The sequence below is a fragment of the Myodes glareolus genome, chromosome 3 (assembly GCF_982192425.1).
Source record: "Myodes glareolus chromosome 3, mMyoGla1.1, whole genome shotgun sequence".
In the NCBI taxonomy this organism is placed as follows: Eukaryota; Metazoa; Chordata; class Mammalia; order Rodentia; family Cricetidae; genus Myodes; species Myodes glareolus.
Window position 1 is genome coordinate 9104519 of NC_142028.1, and position 20700 is coordinate 9125218.

Below are 20700 nucleotides of genomic sequence, written 5' to 3' on the forward strand. Positions count from 1 at the left end.
ATAAAGTTGCATTATATCTAGTTAATCATATTTACTTGGAGCCTTAAACATGATGAGCAAATACATAGGAGTTGAGGTCTAAATTTCCCTAACTACCATGAAGACAAGGGGGAACATGCCACCAGTAATTATCCTTCTTACCAGAGACAATTTTTCTGTCACCCCGGAAAAGTTCTACTAATTCTTCAAAGCCAAGTTCAGATGTCCTTTCCTTTGCGTGAAGCCTTACCTAACTCCTAATCAAATTCAAGAGGAGCCAAGGGGGCAGAAGTTAACAACTTAAATCCATAGGAACACCAGGATAGACCAGGATTCTGCACAATACAGGAGGCCAAGTCTTCACTAGACTTACCCCAAAGAAGAATGGACGTGGAGAGCAGGGCATCTGAGATGCCTAACATCCTCCACTTCCACCACCACACAACTGACACAGACCCAGACCCATGGTACTGAGTAGATTGAGTTCCAAGCTTAGGTACATCCCCTTGGGACACACACACTTACAGAAAAGGATTCACAGGCAGACGAGGAGAAGCCAGAGCAGGCTTCACACAGCAGCACAGCTTCCTATACTGTGGCTCAGGACTGCATGTGAGGCCTGAACTAAACGATGGACTACAAGAGAAATATAGCACTGGTGAAACTTTCCTAAGTGCACTGCATAGCTGCAAACTAATGCAAAACCAAACGCCTAAGGAACCTGAGCTCTTTCTGGCAGCGCTCACCCACGCTCTGAAGCTGACTTCACTGTAGCGCCGATGCCCAGCACCCACGTGGCATCCAGCGCCCACAGGTGGCGGCTCACAACCATCTGGCATGCAGTTCCAAGGTCTCCAACACCCTCCTCTGCTCTCCCAGGCTCTGCACAAATGTCGTGTACAGGTGTGCATTCAAGTAAAACACCCACATGCATAAAATAAAAATAAATCTCAAATATGTTTCAGAAATACCTCCCGGTGTAATTTCTTTATAGTATGTCTGACATCATACCACAGAATGAAACAAGATCAAAAATAAATAAATAAATAAATAAATCGGCTGGAAGTTGCAAAAAGTCACAAAATGACAGAGCATAGTACGGTGTGATCAAAGAAGGGCGGGGCCGAGAGGGTATGGGAATTTTATAGGGGAAGAGGGTGAGTGGGGACATATCAGGGAAATGGCAGACACATTGTCACTGGTAACCCATGGCTGAGCAGTACAGGAGACAAATGGGAACAAGAGGGTTCATGGTATGCTAGGGGAGGGGGTAGTGATGAAACGACTCCTAATGGATTCTTCTACACTCAGGTCAGTGCTGTCCTCAGCCAGCATCAGAGAAACTTCCTCCTGTGGCAGATGGCAGCAGAGACCCACAGGCTCACAGACACAGAGAGTGAGAGACCTTGGAACACTCAGCCCTAAATGGATGTCTCCATCAAAGCCCCCCCCCCCCTCAGAGCGCCGGGAAACCAAGAAGTGGAAAGACTGTGTGAGCCAGAGGGACAGTGGATACCAGGAAAACAAGGCTCTCTAAATCAACATGAGCAAGACTCACAGCAAACCTGGGGCCTGCACAGCCTGCACCAGGTCCTCCTCGTGTGTACAAAGGCTTCCAGGCTAATGTTTATGGGACTCCGGAGTGTCTGACTGAGCAGCCTCTGATTCTTGTGCCTTTTGCTGGGCTCTTTCCCTTTTGTTAGTTTATCATTAATAAATACATTTGTTTTATTTTATTATATTCTATTTTGTTATATTTTTAAAAACTGAATGAATGAATGAAAACCTAGTCACTGGGGTAAAGGTCAAACAACGAAATTGTCATTTTACCTTTCGGGGGCAATGGGGTAACACTGGGCATGTCAACCACTCCAGTGGTTGACTGGAGTTGGTCCAGAAGTTGACCAACATATAACAGATTCCACAATTTTTGTGTGTGTGTGTACTTTTATTTGATTGCAGTTTGGTAGGTTTTTTGTTTTGTTTGGGGGAGGGGTTTTATTTTTGTTTTCTTGGTTTTAGAAGGTTTTGTCATTGTGATGAGTTTTTGGTTGATTTGAAGAACTTAAAGTTGGGTGTGTAGGGAGGGGGAGAAGATCTGGAAGGACTTGGCAGAGAGGAAGAATATGTTCAAAATATATTTAAATTTAAAAATTGTTTTATACACACACACACACACACACACACACACATATGGACTATATGCCCCATGTCCCTTCCATCATGTAAGCTTGCAGAAATGGAGAACCCTCACCAGATACACGATCTGTCTGTGTTCATCATAGACTCCCAGAACAATCAGTTTTTGTCGTTTATAAAATTACCCATCTCAACCAGGTGATGGTGGTGGTGGCGCACACCTTTAATTCCAGCATTCTGGAGGCATAGGCAGGCAGATCTGAGTTTGAAGCTAGCCTAAAAAACAGAGAGAGTTCTAGGACAGTCAGAGCTGTTACACAGAGAAACCTTGTCTTGAAAAACAGAAAAGGAAAAAACAGAAACAAAAAACAAAAAGCTGACCCAGTTCAAGGTTAAAGAGAAGGCTCTATAGTTAAGAGCGCTGGCTGCTCTTGCAGAGTCCAGATGCAGTTCCCAGCGCCCACATGGTGGCTCACAACCATCTGTAACTCCAGTTCCAGAGGCTCTAATACTTTCTTCTGACATGTGTAGGCACCAGGTACGCATGCATACTTACAGCAAAACACTCACACACATAAATTAAGTCCAAAAATCATCCAGCTCAAGATAATTTGTTATAGAAACCAGATAAACAAAGACCAATGTCCACATCCTAAGCTCAAGAACTTGTAAATCTGTTGATTTGCATCACAAAAGAAGTCTGGCAGATGGGGTGGGGAGAGAAGGCTAGGCAGTAACACACTACAAGCATTTGGACCACAGTTTGGATCTCTAGGACCTAGAATCATCCCCATGGGTATAGCAACCCCTGCAACCCCAACAAGTTTGAGGAGAGTCACATGATCACCAGGGGAAGCTGGCTAGCAAGCTCCAGGCTTGCATCTGAGACCCTGGTGGTTTGGAATGCTTACGGCATTCTCAGTGTGTGTTCTTAGTCTACACTGCGTTGATTATCATTGGCTCCTTGGCACTGTAGAATGAAATCCATGGAAGTGGGAAGAGGGAATGGAAGGGGAAGGAGCAGATGCTACCCTAGGTAGAAAAAATATGGAAAAGATATTCCTAAAAATATCCAAGTTAGAACAAATACATAAACAGCCTATACCATCTTTCAGACCATAAAGAAGAAAGTAAGAGGAACTGGTAAGTTTGTGCCACAAAGGAAGACCCAGTGGCCTCAGGCTCCCTCTTTGCTCCTCCAAATTAATCTGTCTAGATTTTGACTTCAATCTCTTGATTGCTCTCCCCTTCACAGGAGAGGTCCTGGTGTAAGGGTGGAGATTGGTCTAAAGGAAACATGGGCTGTGGCATGGTCTTGTATTCATGTAGCATCCCTCCTGGGCCCGCGATTAGATTGTTGATGGAAATTCAATCCACTCTCAGCCCAGTCTGGCTGTCTACCTAAAAGAACCGGAAGGAGAGTACAGAATGGCACATTTGGACAGAATGCAGGTGAGGCAGGCATTTGAAGAGGGGGAAAGGTCAAGGTTGTTTCTATAATGACATAGTTTCTATGAAGTCTCTGTGGTATCAGATCAGAGCTTAAACACAGTTTCTAGATGTCCAGGGGGCTCTGTCCAGTGCTAAAGCAGGCCGTATGAATTAGGTGACTCATCTTAATACGGGTACCAGCATCCCTATACTACCCGTTCAGGACACCCCAAAACTGAAGTGGCCCCCTCCTGAAAGACTCTGGACCTGTAGACAGCATGCCACTCTCTCAGAAGTGTCCCCCAACTATTTTCTTGTCACAAGGCTCTTTCCTTTCTTCCTGCCTTAGGGATAGCAGTCCTTATAGCATCCATTCCTCCTCTTGGTCTCAGTCAACACAGGGACCTGGTGGTTATCTGACAGGCCAGGTACCATGCTAGGCATGGAGAACTCAAAGGTGAAAGCCTGTTCTTTGTTCTGAAGTAATCAACAACAATATCATATGGCAATATCATACATCCCCATCCCACAATTCTGAGGGTGGGCAACTACACACTTCTGCGTCCTAGACGGAGCTCCTTCCCTGAAAGGGGGTGCTGGGGTCTGTCCTAGACCTCCCGCGGTGTCCATTCCATGACTGTCCCATGAGCTCATCCTTGTGAGGTCCTCCCAGTCTCATGAATAATCAATTTTACTTCAGCTTCACTCTCGGGGGACAGCAGGAAGTCACTGTGTGTGCCCTTGTGTGTCAGTCGGGAAATACCTGCAATAGTCACAGCTGTGGCCCTTCAGAAACTCATACATTCTCTGTTCCCCAAGAACAGGCACAGGAGCTTAGGACAATCCTTGTTTCCATTTTTTAGATATTTATTCCCTGTGCGCATGCGTGTGTGCATGTGTGTGTGTGTGTGTGTGTGTGTGTGTGTGTGTGTGTAGAAGGAGGAGCAATCTGTATGTAGGTGCATGTATGGGGGTCAAAGAAGAACTCTGGGGAGTCAGCTCTCTCCTCCCACCATGGGTTCCAAGCATCAGACTCCAGTCATCAGGGCTGCACGTGATCTTTGACCACTGCACCTTCCCACTACTCCAAACCATTCTGTTTGTCCATTTGGTTGTGTGTGTGTGTGTCTGAAGGATCTGGAGTTCTGTTGTTGCTACCTGAAAGGGGTTATTGCTGTTACAAACTGTGGCCCAATGTTATCTTCAATCCCAGAAGGCAGTATTAACAGCCGTTGGTGGAGGGCTTGGGCAACTCCCTCGAGGGTTCAAGGCAAAACCATAGCCTTACCGAAACAAAACAAAACAGTAACTTTTCACCAAACAAGCACATATATGAAGGAAAGCATTTATACTTCCTAGGGACCATCATAAAGCAGCTTTAAGTCCTTGCCGCTACAGAGGGGCCTCTCCTACCCTGTTTCTGCCTGCCTTGTGTGTAGTCTTCGCCAAGGCCCCAGGTTTTAAGACTTCTGATGTGCCCTTCCTTCTCTTGGCATTTGGCCCTGCCACACGAAGGGTTCTGGATGAGGAACGCCGTGATGGAAAGGGCACGACGCTGGGGTTCCTTTTCTAACTTGGCCTGTGTGGCTGTCATTCTCTCCATGCTCAGGAAGCAGACGTGGTTCCAGGATACTTCCTCCTGTCTGGGTCTGGTACCGATCCTCTAGACCTCGGACAGAGGACCCAGGACTTTCCTGGACCAATCATCTGTCAGGGAATAGCTGCTGCCTTTCCTTCAGCCCGTGCCAGACTTGCTTCAGCTTTGAATAGTTTCCACTCCAGCATGGCTGCCAAGGCATGCCACACGGCTTGCTCCTCATTTTCCTGTCAGGGTGAGCTTCCAGCTCCGTGCAGTATAGATTCAAATAAATCTTCAAGATGTGACAACCTTGGAGAGCCTAGAGCATTGCCTCCTGAAGGGAACAATACAGAGAGCCCCCAGAGCTGTACGAATAAGAATGTCTGCTGCTGGCTCCAGATGTTTGAACACTGGGTCCCTAGCTGGTGGCACGGTGTGGGGGGATGGGAGTGATAGGAAGCAAGTCCTTGTTGCAGGAAGTTTGTCACTGGAGGTGGACTTTGAAACTTTAAAGACTGTACATATCCTGTTCACTTTCACTTCCTGTTTTTAGTTCCAGAAGGGAACGCACAGCAACCCACTTGGGCTGCTATACCTGCTGCCTGGTGCCATGCCGTCATGGTCATGAAGGACGCTGGCCCTCTGGAATTGTAAGCCAAAATAAACACTTTCTTCTAAGAGTTGTTTTGGTCGTGGTGTCTTATCACAGCAACATCAAAGTAACCGATATAGACACATATTTCCCAACAAAAAAGGTAAATTTTATTTCAGGGAACAATAATAATTTCCATACAAACAGCTCATTTGCTAATGTAAATATTGTTTTGGACACACACATAGCAGTCTTTCATTCTATATCCATCAAGCCATAGCTGTCACTCACCCATTGTCACCAGATCTCCTGGACGCCTCACAAACACTCAGCAGGAAAGTGTCCTGCTGCCAGGCTCTGCTTTCATAACCACTGTTTTACTGAAAACCAAGGGAGCAGCTTATTCTGAAGGAAAACAGCTTATTCTGAAGGAAAACAGCTTAGAAATGTGCCCTGACCTTGACAACAAGGCCACGTGAACCATGTGGTATGTAACAAATCAGCATATAGGTCCAGCACCCACAAGCTAAATGTGCTTTGCTGGTCTGAATCCTCAAAATCTAAAATTATCTACCCTTCAACACCTGGTACAAATGGGGATGAGCCGATCCAAGAAAATAACTCAATGAAGGAGCGCACCCATTTTCCCAAGGCTGCTGATCTCCCATTCGCCCTCCGTCACTCTTCTGGAAGACACTCAAGTTCCTTGGATCACAAGTCCCTCGTGTTGACTACTCTCAGGCAACCACTTTAAAGCTATCTTTGAAAACCTGTTGAGTTTTCTTTCTGCTTAAATCATATTGTTCTGTGTGTTTTCTCTAAGTAGATACACAGAGAGAGCTTCCAGAAAACAAACCTGGCAAAATTCAAGACGTTCTAGTCTCCAAACTCCAGCAATCAAGACTCTCCAGTTACAAGAAAAAGAGGGTGGTGTTCCAGTTGACTCTACTAGCTGCTTTGAGAAGCTTATGTGGGCACCGCATCCATTTCCCCTTCCTCTTTTCTCTTCAACCACCAACTCCTGCTTTGAAGTGGCCTTTCTTCAGTTCGTGAGCTTACCATCAGCCTTATTGAACCCTCTCCTTTCTTCAGCTGTAGATTCAGTCAGGTAATAGGTGATAATAGTTCTTGAGATATTCCACTACTGAAGTGGGTTGTGAAATTTATCATGTGCTCAGTTGGCATCTGGATGGATGTGTTCATGTATGCGTGCACGCATGCATGGAAGGATCAATGGGTGCATACATACATGCATACATGGAAGGATGGATGAGTGCATGCATGCATGTGTGCATGGAAGGATGGATAAGTGCGTGCATGTGTGTGTAGAAGGATATAGGGGTACATGCACACATGCATGCATGCATAGAAGGATGAATGTGTTCATGCATGCCTGCATGGAAGGATGGACGAGTGAATGGGAGGGTGCATGTATGCATGCGTGCAAGGAAGGATGGATGAGTACATGCATGCTGCCGTGGAAAGGTGAAGCATACTATTCAATTTTCCTGAGACATTTGTTCACAAGGACAGGAAATAGCTGGAAGTCTGGAAGAGAAGGAAAGTTACATTTCTCTCTGTATCTGAAAAGAAGGGCCATTCACAGCCTGAGAAAACGCCTTCATATAGTTTTGATTGCCAATGTTCTTTTTATCTTTTAGGAGAGGAGAGGAGAGGAGAGGAGAGGAGAGAGAGAGAGAGAGAGAGAGAGAGAATTGTGACAAGACTGTAAGCCCTGCTTTTCAGGGGCTCCTGGCAGTTCCTGTCAACCCTAGAGAAGCTGGCCCGGGGCCACAGGCTGTCAGTTCCTCAGTGCTTCGCCGGACAGCTTGCCTCTTGAAGGACATTTCAAGAGCTTTTCAGTAAATCCTCTTTCAACCCTGTGCTGTCTTCCTGTCAGTTCTGCTCACCCAGCACACAGCCGGGACTTGGGACAGCCTTACTGCTCTCCAGACCTTGGGGCTAAGGTTAGCTTTGCCATTCGGTCTGGGCCTAGACGCCACCTGAATTTCTGCCAGTCTCCTTTCTGGCCCCTTCATTTTGTCGTCTGTCTACCTTGTCACCTGATTTCCTGAGAAGCCTTTGATGTGTGTCCTAGGAGAAGGTGGAGCCACCCCTTTCTGGTCCAAAGAGTTCATCTACTGGAAGACTCTGACAGCTGTGGAGAGTTTAAGCAGAGAGGGTGTCACATGACCTCATGTGGGAGTCCTTAAGCCATAGTCCCAAAGTCCACAAGGTCAATCAGGTCAACAGAATCTAAACACACAGGCAGAAAGTCTGTGCTGTGGGGAACTGATGCTTCAAAAGGAAGCAGTGGTCTAGCTGGCAAACCGACAGCATGAGGACCAGCTCCAGGGCTACAGCAGCCAGAGCCTGAGGTATATTCATAGCGCATTTGGGTTTGGTTCTTATCTAGAAAGACCAGACAGCATAGGGGTCTGAACTTTGACTCTACACCTACTCCTTGTATCTGACCTGTGCCTCTGCCTCAGTTTCCTCTGAAGCTAATGACAGTACCTACACCAGAAGTCTTCCTGAGCATCACAGAAGGGGGTACAGGTTAAGCACTGGGGCTGCCAGTTCAGCTGAAAGTGCTCACCAAAGAGCAGAAGCTGTTCCCATGAAGAAGATGGATCCTGTGAGCAAAAAGAAAGACAAAATCCCCTGAGTAAAAATCCAGGGAGCAAGGAGGGAAGAAAAATGGCTTTGAGACGGGATAATTAGTGCTTGGTTATTTTCATTGCTGATATTTATGCCTTCCACAGGCATAATTGGCATGCATATATCACTAAAATCAAGATAACAGACATATGTATCGCCCCCAAAGTTAGCTCTCCCATACTCTTTGCAAACCCTGCCTATCATCCTCCCAACTCCACCTCCCACCCTTTCAGACAATCCCTGGCCCACCTGCTGTCATCGGGTGCAGTTGATATTGTCTTAGGATTTGTATATAAAAAATTACATGGTGCTATTTTGGTCTCGGTGGGGCCTTGACCTTTCTGTTTCCTGTCCCCAAATGGTCACCAACCATTTTTTATTGCTTCTGCATCACTCTGACGCATTCTGCTTGAACAGTCCAAAGCAACTGGTTCTAGCCAAAGAACTGTCTGCTGGGGAGGGAATGGGATGAACCACGTTATTGGTTTTAAGATATCACTCTGTCACTTATCAACAGACTAGGAAACAGACAAGCAAGAGTGTGTCCCTGGGACAGGCTGGCAGTGAAAAGCAGCAGGGATGTTCACAGTAGCCATGACAATGTGTGAGCTAAGCTAAGGCAAGTGACTACCTGAGACTCCTCTGAGCCAACGACAGGAGATACACCAAAGCTCTGTTCTTTTCAGCAGAGGCAGTCGAGGCCTCCCAGGATTTGAAGCTCTGGGTGGCCATTGCTTACTCTGAGGCCTGCAGAGAAATCTGTTTCTAGCATGGGAGTTTCTCCAGCTTCTATCTTAATTCAGACTTGCGAAGGAAACAAGCAGTTAGGCCCAGAGTCCCAGACTGAGTGCCGTCCCTGCCTTGACACTGCTCCTACTTCCTGCTCTCATCTGAGAATAGCTCTCACCCCTTCTCTATGCAGCCAGTGCCAACTCTGTTCTGAGGATACAGTTAAGCACCACCTCAGAAAAGCCTTTGATAGCTTGCTTGTGAACCACTGTCCCCAGCCAGGGATTTTCAATAGCTCCTCTAATGAGGGAGTGGGTCAATTTGTTCTCAAGCTTTTCTGCACGGAAGGCAGAAGGATTCTTACAGTCAGACAGGCAACTGTAAGGTTCACCCCTACCTCAGTACACCTGGGCCTCTCCACAGTACACCTCTCCACAGTACACCTCTCTACAATACACCTCTCCACGGTACACCCCTCCACAGTACACCTCTCCACGGTACACCTCTTGACAATACACCTCTCCACGGTACACCCCTCCACAGTACACCTCTCCACGGTACACCTCTTGACAATACACCTCTCCACGGTACACCCCTCCATAGTACACCTCTCCACAGTACATCCCTCCACAGTATACCTCTCCATGGTACACCTCTCCATGGTACACCTCTCCACAGTACATCCCTCCACAGTATACCTCTCCATGGTACACCTCTCCATGGTACACCTCCCCACGGTACACCTCTCCACAGTACATCCCTCCACAGTATACCTCTCCACGGTACACCTCTCCATGGTACACCTCTCCATGGTACACCTCCCCACGGTACACCTCCCCACGGTACACTTCCCCATGGTACTCCTCCCCACGGTACACTTCTCCACAGTACACCTCTCCACAGTACACCTCTCTACAATATACCTCTCTACGGTACACCCCTCCACAGTACACCTCTCCACAGTACACCCCTCCACAGTATACCTCTCCATGGTACACCTCTCCATGGTACACCTCTCCACGGTACACCTCCCCACAGTGCACCTCCCCACGGTACAACTCCCCACGGTGCACCTCCCCACGGTACACTTCTCCACAGTACACCTCTCCACAGTACGCCTCTCCACAGTACACCCCTCCACAGTATACCTCTCCATGGTACACCTCTCCATGGTACACCTCTCCACGGTACACCTCCCCACAATACAACTCTCCATGGTACACCCCCGACAGTACACCTCCCCACAGTACACCTCTCCACAGTACACGTCTCCACAGTACACCCCCAACAGTACACCTCCCCACAGTACACCTCTCCACGGTACACGTCTCCACAGTACACCCCTCCACAGTATACCTCTCCACAGTACACCTCCCCACAGTACACCTCTCCATGGTACACCTCCCCACAGTACGCCTCTCCATGGTACACCCCCCCCGATATTACACCTCTCCGCGGTATACCTCTCCACGGTATGTCACAGATTTTTCAAGAGTGAAGGATGACAATAAGATAAGAAATCTGACTCCTAGGAACTGCAGGCTCCTCTTGTTTTCTCCACCTACCCCAGGACAGAATTCCTCTCTAACTCCAGGGCTTGGGGAACTTGGTAATTACATCTGACAGTTGCATGCTGTCCTCAGAGGATCTTCTACAAGCCCCAGGCCTCAGAAGCACCCAATTGACAGTTCTCCTGATGGATGAGATTGCTCAAAAGGAGGGGCTAGACAGAGACGGCAGGGTTAGGGCTGAGGAAAAGGGAGCAGGGCAAATGGGAGATTTAGATTTGTCGGAACAGAACATGTCAATTGGACCTACATCCCTGTCTGATATTTTACAGAGAAAGATAGAGCCATGTGCGGCTGTGCCAGCACTTGAGACACAAAGGAAGACTCTCCTGAAGATAAGTTAGAGACACCCCAAACCTGGGCAGGCTTCTGACACGGACACATATGCTTCAAACAACCATCTCAGTGGAATAGTGAGGCACACCTTTAATCCCGGCACTCAGGAGGCAGAGACAGGTGGACCATGTGATCCCCACTCCAGCCTGGTCTAGATAATGAATTCCAGATGAACCAGGGCTACATAATAAGACCCTCTTTCAAAATAAATAAGTAACAGAGAGAGAGAGAGAGAGAGAGAGAGAGAGAGAGAGAGAGAGAAAGAGAGAGAGAGAGGAAAGAAAGAAAGAAAGAAAGAAAGAAAGAAAGAAAGAAAGAAAGAAAGAAAGAAAATTGTCTCCACCTCTTTAAGAACAGGGTAAGGCAGAAGCAAGAGGATTTGTTCTAGAACATTTATATTGTTGATTTTTACACCTTTTTTTTCTCTCGGCTAGCCCAGAGTCTCGTCCATGAAAAAAGGGTTGCACCTTTTTAGTAATTTAATTCTTGGCTCTTTCAAAACATTGGTTGTCTATGAGGCTCCTATCTTTTAAAACACTTACTAAAAGGGCTCTATTTTAATACAGCAAATACAAAATGCAGTAAAAACTATGTTATTGCTTGTGAGGGTGGTGTTGTTGTCTGGTTTTGTTTGGTAAAGATACAGGCCTTTCTAAGGTTTGATTATACCTAAAAAGATTTTGGTGTTGGAGTTGGGAAATGCTAATTTACTATATTGATTCCTCTGAGATATCCCTGAGCTACAAATTGGCATTAATTATTCATGGACCTGATAGGTCCTATATTAAGAGAAATTTTTTCCCATTAAGATGTAATTCACTAGCTCAACACTTTCAAAACACAGTAGTACATGGATTATTGGAGGGAGAAACATGTCCTAATTGCAGAAACATTGGAGGGAGCGTGGAAAGACTACCCCGAGCAGGGGAAGCAGAATGCAATTGGCTGGGAGGAAAGAAACAAATCAGCTACAAAAAAAAATCTCTAAATCATTATCATTAGCACCATTCTGATAAAAAAGACTCTGGCAGAACCCCGAGATCTTCATCCTCAATAATCAAAGACTTTGCTCCCTTCTTAGACATCTTTTGCGCCCACTCTTCCTGTCTATGTTAGTTCCCTACTGAGACAAACAGGCTCACAAAAATGTCCCTCAATCTGGCTCCTCCCTAGGGAATAGGCCACAGGTCAAGGACAGGGAGGGGAATCATGACAGACCAAATTATCATCTAATTAAACAAAAACAAATAACAAACAGGAGGGACTGGCTAACTAGCTACAGAGCCATGAAGACAGCTCCATAAGCCAGTCCCGCCTTTGGATATTTAATTTTTGATTTAACGTGGATGCGGTAGTGTTCTCAGCCCATGACCTGAGTTCCAGTCCTGCAGACGATGGTGAGCTGAGGACCACTGCTGTGGGGTGTGTTCATTACATAGAAAAGGCGAGACTGTGAAAGAAGGAAGAAAATATAGATCCCTGCAGCATCTATAAGAACAACAGCAAGCCAACCACGTACTGAAGGCTGCTAGCTCTCATATCTGTTGAGGCACTCAATTTGTAGATCTATTCGATGTACCTATCAAAGGGGAAGAAGCCAGGTATTGTCCCCACAACTGGCTTTTCTATGGTGTTTGCCAAATCTAGTGATATTGCATTTTAAAAATAAAATGCCATTCAAACTACGTGTAGAGTGTACATCAGAGACTCCTCACATGGCCTTGCAGGGAGATGGAAATCCTCAGCAGAAGGACGGATGTTATTAATACACTTGCTAGAGAATGCCACTGAACAGCTCACTTCATGGAATGGGAAGGAGATTCACACCTGAAGGCCTGCCTAGGAATCTGTGTATTCTTTCAAATCTGTTCTGTGGGTGTGGCCGTGAGAACGAGTGGATGCCTACCTTCCAAAGGAGGACATTCCCACTATGTGGGAATTAGCAACCCAACCTCATCACCCTAATTATAGAGTCAGTCATATAGGGAAGTAGTGACACCCATATGGGGTACACAATGAAGCCTGGCTACCCCCAGGGAAGTTTCAAGGTGCCTAGTTTCGGAGTCTAAATCATATAAAGTCTAAGATAATTTCATTAAACAAAGTTTGAATTTTTAAAAATCACATCCAAGGTGGGACTGTGAAATGGTACTGCCACTTTGGAAAGCAGTTTGGCAGGCCCTCAAAATGTTAAACATAGAATTCCGGTCTGATCCAGAAATCCTACTTCGAGGTATACACCCAAGATAATATAAAAGATCGCTCCATTTAAAGCACGTGCAGGAATGTGAACCCTCACGTACATAAGCAAGTCCCGTTGTCCATCAACTGAAGACTGGGTGCAGGAGACACAGTACTGCCTCCCAACGAGAACTTATTCAGCCATCAGAAAGCAATAAAGTGCCCATCCACGACAGAACACAGAACAGTATGAAGGGCCAAGAGCAGTGACGGAATTCTGACACAAAAGACCATATATTGTGCGACTTTGTTATGTGATGTGTCAGAAATAACAAACCCATGGGAACTGAAAGATTAGCGAGTGGCTTCCGGGGGAGGAGGGACACAGGCACAGACATGCCAGTGGGGGTAGAATCTTTATCCAAGACAAGACATCTTCTAAATATATTCGGCAAAGATGACGATTTCATCTCAGTGAAGACACTAGAACACACAAACACTTCCTGAAGAGAGCAAAAAGCATTGTGCGTTAGGTGTGCGTTCATATCTTAAATTCTTTTACAAAATGAACCGGTTAAGCTGGTGTTCGTTTCCAAGGGGGAATGTGACGTCTTCCTCGAATAAGGAAGACGAGGAGCACATAGGCAGGGCAAACAGGGTCAGGAGGTGGTGGACGAGCACATAAAATAGAGCGAACCATCAGGTTGGAGTCACAGGCTCTGTGAACAGCAGATCCCAGAGCCAGTGTGCGTGGTGCCGTGTAAGACTGCGTGTGAGCACTAGCTCTGTAAGCATAAAGACCAGAGTTCAAATCTCCAGTATGCAGGAACAAAATCAGATACAGCCGTGTGTGCCTATAGCCCCAGAATTGCATATACGGAGTGGACGAAACCCAAGAGCTCCCTGGCTGGCCAGCCTAGCTGAAGTGACAAGCTTCTGCAACACTAGGAGCCATGACCTCAAGTCAGTAAGGCAAAGTGTCAAGGAAGACACCAGACACCTGCATGAACACACACACTCTGCATACACACTCATACACACACCGTCACATACACATTCACACACACTCACACACACCCCAATACATTTCCACACTCACTGCAGTGCCCAGGACTGGGGATGAAACTAACCTAGAGTCCCTATAGAGGAATATGAGGATATCCAGTCTGCAGTCCACAGACACATTTGCCCCTGAATAACAATACACTTGGCTCAATACAAGATCACCAACTTACTTAACACATAATGAGATTTTTTTTTTTTGGTAGCTCGATTACACAGTTCTTCAGCACAAACTACAAATGTGAGATCAAGAGGTTGGCCCCCCAGGAGCCACTGTGCAGGCTTCCTGCCGCCCTCCGTCAAGCTGGTGCCTCACTCCGAGCGCTAGGTCCGCATGGCTTACAGGTTAGCCAGCCGATTCTCTTGCAAGCTATTTTTGATGAACTAATTTGAGTTTTACACTCTCCTTACCCTCCCATCTGGGTAGCATATGTTGGTTCTGTCACCGCACACTCATTGAACAATATCACGTGAAAACACCCTTGCTAGGTATCGACGGGATAGAGAGAGAGGCAGATGAAGCAAGGTCCCTGACTCAAAGGCATTTACAATCTGGGAAGAAAGATGAGAACCAGAGATGCTCGCTCAGGAAGCGCCAAGGGCTGAGCATTGGAGGGACGTAACACAGAGGGGAGTGCAGTACAGAGCTCTCTCCAGAAAGAATCCTTCCCTCACACATTCCGGATCATCACAGACCCTGTCAAAAGCAACCAAATAAAAATAGTCCATCGTGTGCCAGCAATGTAGAGTGAGGCACAGAAAGCCACTGAGGTATGAGGCACAGGGCTGTAGGGCTGAACTCTCTTCAAACAAAGAGATTTTGTAGAAAGAACAACAAACATACAGACAAACACACAAGAGCTGGCTATTGATCTAGCTACACTCTATCCGGGCACAGCGGGTCATCTCAGCCCAAAAATCTATAGTGAGATCAATTCCTGATTGAGAACTTTTCAGACTGCCATGGTATACTAAGCAACTAATTTCCTCTTATTTTGTTTTTAGGGATTTCAGTTCTAAATATCCAAAGACGACACAGATAAGAAGTTGCCTGGGATGGAATATGAACAGGTCTGAAGTACCCCCACCCCCGCACACCACCACATTTCCAAAGGTCTACAAAAATGTGAAAGGATGAAGTCTTGTTTGCTGTTGTTGGTTAAAGGCTAATTAAGGGAAACTGATGAAGGCCATTAGATACAATGACCCCCATGAGATCCCTACGTCAAAGATGGCCTCCTCCACCTGCTAGCTTGCCTGCTGACAAGCCAGGGTTCTCTAGGTGTGAACTTTTCCTGTATCCCAATTACAAAGGCGGAGGGGGTGTGGGCATTCAATGGGATTCATCGGAACAGAAGGTGGGAGCGGCATCCGTGTTTTCCCGGACTCGCAAGCAAAGCACAACGAAATTTAGCAGCCAGTGATATTGACTTGATTAAAAATGGTTGCAGACTTGTAAATGTCACTGGAACTTAGCAAAATGAACATTATTAAATCCTTCTGGTGACGGGGAAACTAACACAGGGATTTGCTGCGGTCTCTGTAATTAATTGCTCTGTCATGATTTATATTAACTTACAGTACAACTCCATTAGCTCAGACCTGTCATCTCTGCTCAAGGAACCACCAAGTAATCACTACCACATTAAAGAATAAATTAGTTTTTGGCTTGGAGCCTAGTTGTAGAATGTTTCATTCGTGTCTGCTGTAGACATATGTACCTAATAAAGTTGGGACGAATGAGTTAAAGTACATATACATCAATGTCAGTGGGTTAGATGGTAGAGACAATACGTTCAGCACTGTTCATTAGGCCTAATGAATCTCACTCCTTCAGCAGCACCACCTTGTGTTTAGCAAATGCCTCCAGGTCAGCTGCACCGTGAAGGATTCCTTAAAACTAGGTAGGTCTTTGGAGAGTTTACGCTCTTAGCAGTCTGCGGCCTGTGGTTGTCATAATAGCTCCGTGTGGTTTTTGTTAACACTTCATTACCCTAGAAGTTGGATAAATTATCCCCTTGCCTCTCCTGCTATGTGCACACGCAGACACAGAGTCCTAGCTGCTACTTACCATAGATTACGGGGATTTGTAAGGGTCTATCAAAATCATCTTTCACTTTGATAGCTGGACGAAGCCCTAAGCAGTGCTTGATAGAAGACTGCTTTACATTTCAAAGAAGGCTCCAATTGCCTCCAGGGTTTGTAAGCTAAAACTTGAACCACTTCCTCTTCATTCCAGTCCAAGGAAAGCGAAATTGGCACTGGGCTAGCCAGAAGGGTAGCTGGGTAGAAGCTGTGGGGTGAGAAGCCTATGCAGCCTTGTGGAAGGAGAAAGCCCGTGGCCCCTAGGAGTTCCCCAAACCTGAGAGGCTCCAAGGACAAAGTCATTTCAGCTCAGATCTTTGGGCACTGCCCAGACATTCATAGTTTGTCCTGGATCGTTTCTGCAATTTGGATCATCAGCTGTCAGCCCCTCCTTCACAGATGCTACGCCCGCAGTGCAAGGAGCCTGCGACACAGGGGCTTCTCCTGCTTGGCTGAATGCAGGGTGACAAATGCCCAAACCGCGGAGCGACTGTCGCCTCTGCCAGCTGGAAAATGCATACATTACTGAGGATAAAACACGAGGAGCCTGAGTCAGTCTGCAAAATATGAGAAATCTTCTGACGCCCGCTCTTCCACACACGCTAAGTGATTAGATTTTGTCCGTACAGCAGTCCGTTGGGGCGGCTTACAGGGAAATCCATACATGGCCACCAAATCTGTATCCTGCATATTATCTGCGTACCCCTGACTTCATTTAAAATAAGTCATAAAGTAAACAGAAAAAAATTTCTTCTGTCATAAAACAAATGTTTGGAGAGAAAATGGTGTTAGAAAAGATAACAAAAATTAGAAGGAGAATGGTGACTGCAATATGATAGCAAAAAAATGGTGAAGGAGGAGGTACAGGCTTTCGTAAAATAAGAATTCTTCCAAAACGTCTCTCATTACTGGTTCTCGCTGGGTAACAGACGGAGAAGGGAAGACGCATATATCTAGTCTTCCTTCGTGAATCTTCACTCATTCCTGTGCCCTCACAAAAGCACCCCAAGTACACAGGCAGGGTTTAAAACCATGTCTGAAAGAGTCACTTCTCAGCCGAGCAGGCGCATATTTATTTAATTAATTATTTCTTTATGTGGAGTTCTAATATGTTTTACCTTTGATAGTAACATATCAGTAACTTCATATAAAAACACATCCCCAAACTAGCCTCCGATAGTAGCCACCACCAGGATGGTTTGCTCTAGTGAGTAAAATATCTTATCAGAACAAGAATGAAATAAAAACAGGGGAGGGCAGGGAGTGGAGCGGTCCTGAAGCCTCTCTATCAGCCCAAATGATGAGTTTAGCTGAAGGCTGACTTTGCCTGAAGAAATTGCTCTTTTATTTTCCCATCTCTCCTCTTTTCAGTCACTCTGGGAACAAAACCCATACTCACACCGAGGCTACCGACCGGCAGGGACCGAGTTAAGAGTCACTGCTCAGAACACAAAGAGAATCTTTCTCCGGGCAGCACTTTGTGGTTCCTGCCCTTTGTTTAGGTCCCCGTGGGACTTCAGAAATATCAGATGTCGATTCTCAATCTATTAGAAAGCAGATCCCTTTGTACCAGGAAGCTATGCCTCTGGATAAACACTCAATCCTTCCTTGGATGGGGAAGCCAGAAGCAACTATATTGTCTAGAGAATTACAAAAATCGGGGTGATTCAGAGTGGACAAGTCCCTCTTTTGTCTTGGCTGATAAATAATGTAGAAAGATGAATTAAATTCATGTTTCTCACGTGTTGGCCTGTGTGTGTGTGTGTGTGTGTGTACAAGCGTGTGTGTACGTGCATATGCTAAACTTCAAACAAATCTTGTAGCTTTCTCCCTTTCTCCCCTCCCTGTTTGTGCTCCGATAGAAGCTTCACAGGCGGGGCTGAGCCCTGAGTCCTTCAGCAAAGCAAATGTTTCATTTTCAGCAGAGCCCACATTTCCCATTCAGACCTGGCTCTTTCACTCCTGGATCTAAAGGACAGCTGTGTCCCCTCGTTGTTAAAGAGGAGCCTATGTACGAAGTTAACAAAACACCATTTGGACAATGGATTTGATCTCGACAGCAGGGAGACTGGACTTTTCTAATTCATCTCTTTCTGGGTCCCACAAATTGCAGGTCCCTGTAAAGCTCAGGTGACCCTTTTCAAGTGTGCTTGTTGAACAGGCGCAGAGGTGACCGTATGATTTAGTACAGCAGGTTCACGTCTCAACAAGCTCCGTGGTCCAGGAGAGACTATCTATGGAGTACAGGCTCCCTCAGTTGGTAGCTTGTCGGGGGTCCAGTAACTGCATAAGCCATTTATTCCCCTTCACCTTTCCACAGACAGTGTGGGATGCTGACAAATGGGTTCTTTCCACCAGCCCAAACAAAAATGATTGTCAACTATTTTACAGAACTGGGGGAGGAGGGGACAACATGCTTTTGTTAACAGACTAAAATAGCCCCCTATTTGAATACTGGGAGACGCAACCAAGCACTTTGAATAAAAAGATAAAAATGCCGTGGCCCTGGGAAATCATCAGATAGTCCATATATTTCAAATTTTCCTGTGACTCGGATGATGGGCAGGTGTTGAGTTCATAGTTAGAGTCATGCAATCTGAATATGTGTGTTTTCAATAAGGCTGTCCAGGCTGGAAAACACGCCCTGTAAGCACTCAGCAAGATAACACTCGTTTGTGTTGTTTCTTTCCGATTAAAGAACAGGTATGAGAACACAAGCAGGAGAGTTGGGTGGCTGCTGGAGGGCACAGCATGCTTTGTCAGACTCCTAAATATTGGTAGGCTGCTTAGCTGCCCAGTTCTTGATTCCCCTCTCCCTTTCTCTCTTCTAAGTTGACTAGAATTGCTCGTCTCCCATGCAGGACCTCTCCTGACCAGAAGAAAAGGTGTTTCTCTTCATCCTAAAGATATAAGCCTGGGCTGGAGAGATGGCTCGGAATTAAGAGCACACACTGCTCTTGCAGAGGACCTGAGTTCTCCTAGCGCCCACATGACGTGGGTCATGAACACCTATTATTGCAGCTATGGGGCAATCCAATGCTCACTTCGAGCACCTACAGGCCCCTGCATATGCCCACATGGGCAGACACACATAATTAAAAGTCAATGGCTTAAAAACAAACAGTCTCTACTGTACTTTCAGACACATTATGGTGCTTTTACTCTTTCTCTGCATTCACACCGATGGCATCTCCCATCTCTATCCTCTCTCTGTTCCGGAGTGGGATCCTGGAATTTCTCATAAGGACCCTCTGGGTATGAAACAAAGATTAACTGAAATGATTATCTAATGAAAACTACATTTGTATATTGTCACAAACACAAGGTCTCACCTCAGCTTCCCATATCCATCTACACTCGCACTCCGTGAGTTTTCATGTCCAGGTTTGCTTGTATGATAATTACAGGCTGGGGAGATGAGCTCTCTAAAAATGGAATCTAGTTGACATTGCACATGACCCAGGTGGTGTTATGCCAGGGAAAATGTTTGCTGTCTTTTAAGGTTCAAAAATAAAGTCCTATTCAGGAGGCATATTTATATTCTGCACAATGAGAAATTAGTGCCCTTTGTCTCGAGTTAATAGTGATTTGATAGCATGAGACTCCAAAAATGTCAAACCATTGAAGGACTGTTTTAAAATACCAATTCGTGAAGGCAGGTAATAGATTTACTTACATAGTGACAGAATAAAATTCAGAAAAGATTCCAAAATATCTATTATTAACTAATTAATCCTATAGGGAGCTTGGCAGAAATCAAAAAGAAAAAGAGTAGAAACTTAATTTCTAATAGACACAATAGATGTTTTTCTCTTTTTCTCTCTCTTCTATAAATAAAACAGAAAAATTATAATAAATATGTTGCATGTATTCATTTAGATAAGACATTGAGAAGAAATGTCATAAGTTTAAAATTTATGTAGATCAATCAGTTTCCTAGGCTTGAGAAGATGCTATTGGACCTGTGGATCAACTCAGGATTTCTTGCGAGAGGTGAATATCAAGAGAAGAATATGGCTGAGCCATCAGATTGGTGCTGACCCCTGATTTTACCTTAAATAGACATAATGCTTTGTTGATCTCGCGACTAAAAGAAGCAAAACTTCCTGGACACATTATGTATCCATTTGTTCATTAAGTTCTATGCTTAATGCAGAGGTAACAAAATGCAGGGCTGAGCTTGGTCTAGATTGGCACAAATGAGGGAAGCCATTTGACCTAAAATCAAAGTAAAACTTATGGTTATGTTGTAATCTCCCAAAGCTAAATGGAAGAACCTACTAGATTTTTTATTATTATACTGTAAGCAGAAATTATAAATATAGATTTAAATTTTATTCTTTGAAACCCATCCCAGC

At 45.5% G+C, this 20700-nt stretch overlaps 1 long non-coding RNA gene across 2 annotated transcripts in view; it reads right to left on the reverse strand.

Moving 5' to 3' along the window:
- Window positions 1-20700, reverse strand: part of LOC146895353 (uncharacterized) — a 44819-nt gene that overhangs the window by 6183 nt on the left and 17936 nt on the right. Inside the window, exon 4 of one of the 2 annotated variants that reach the window (XR_015001070.2) lies at window positions 8192-8356. The exons of the other annotated variant lie outside the window; for it this stretch is intronic. This is a non-coding gene — a long non-coding RNA (uncharacterized LOC146895353). Of the gene's footprint in view, window positions 1-8191; window positions 8357-20700 lie in introns of those variants that run through there. 2 annotated transcript variants of the gene reach the window in all.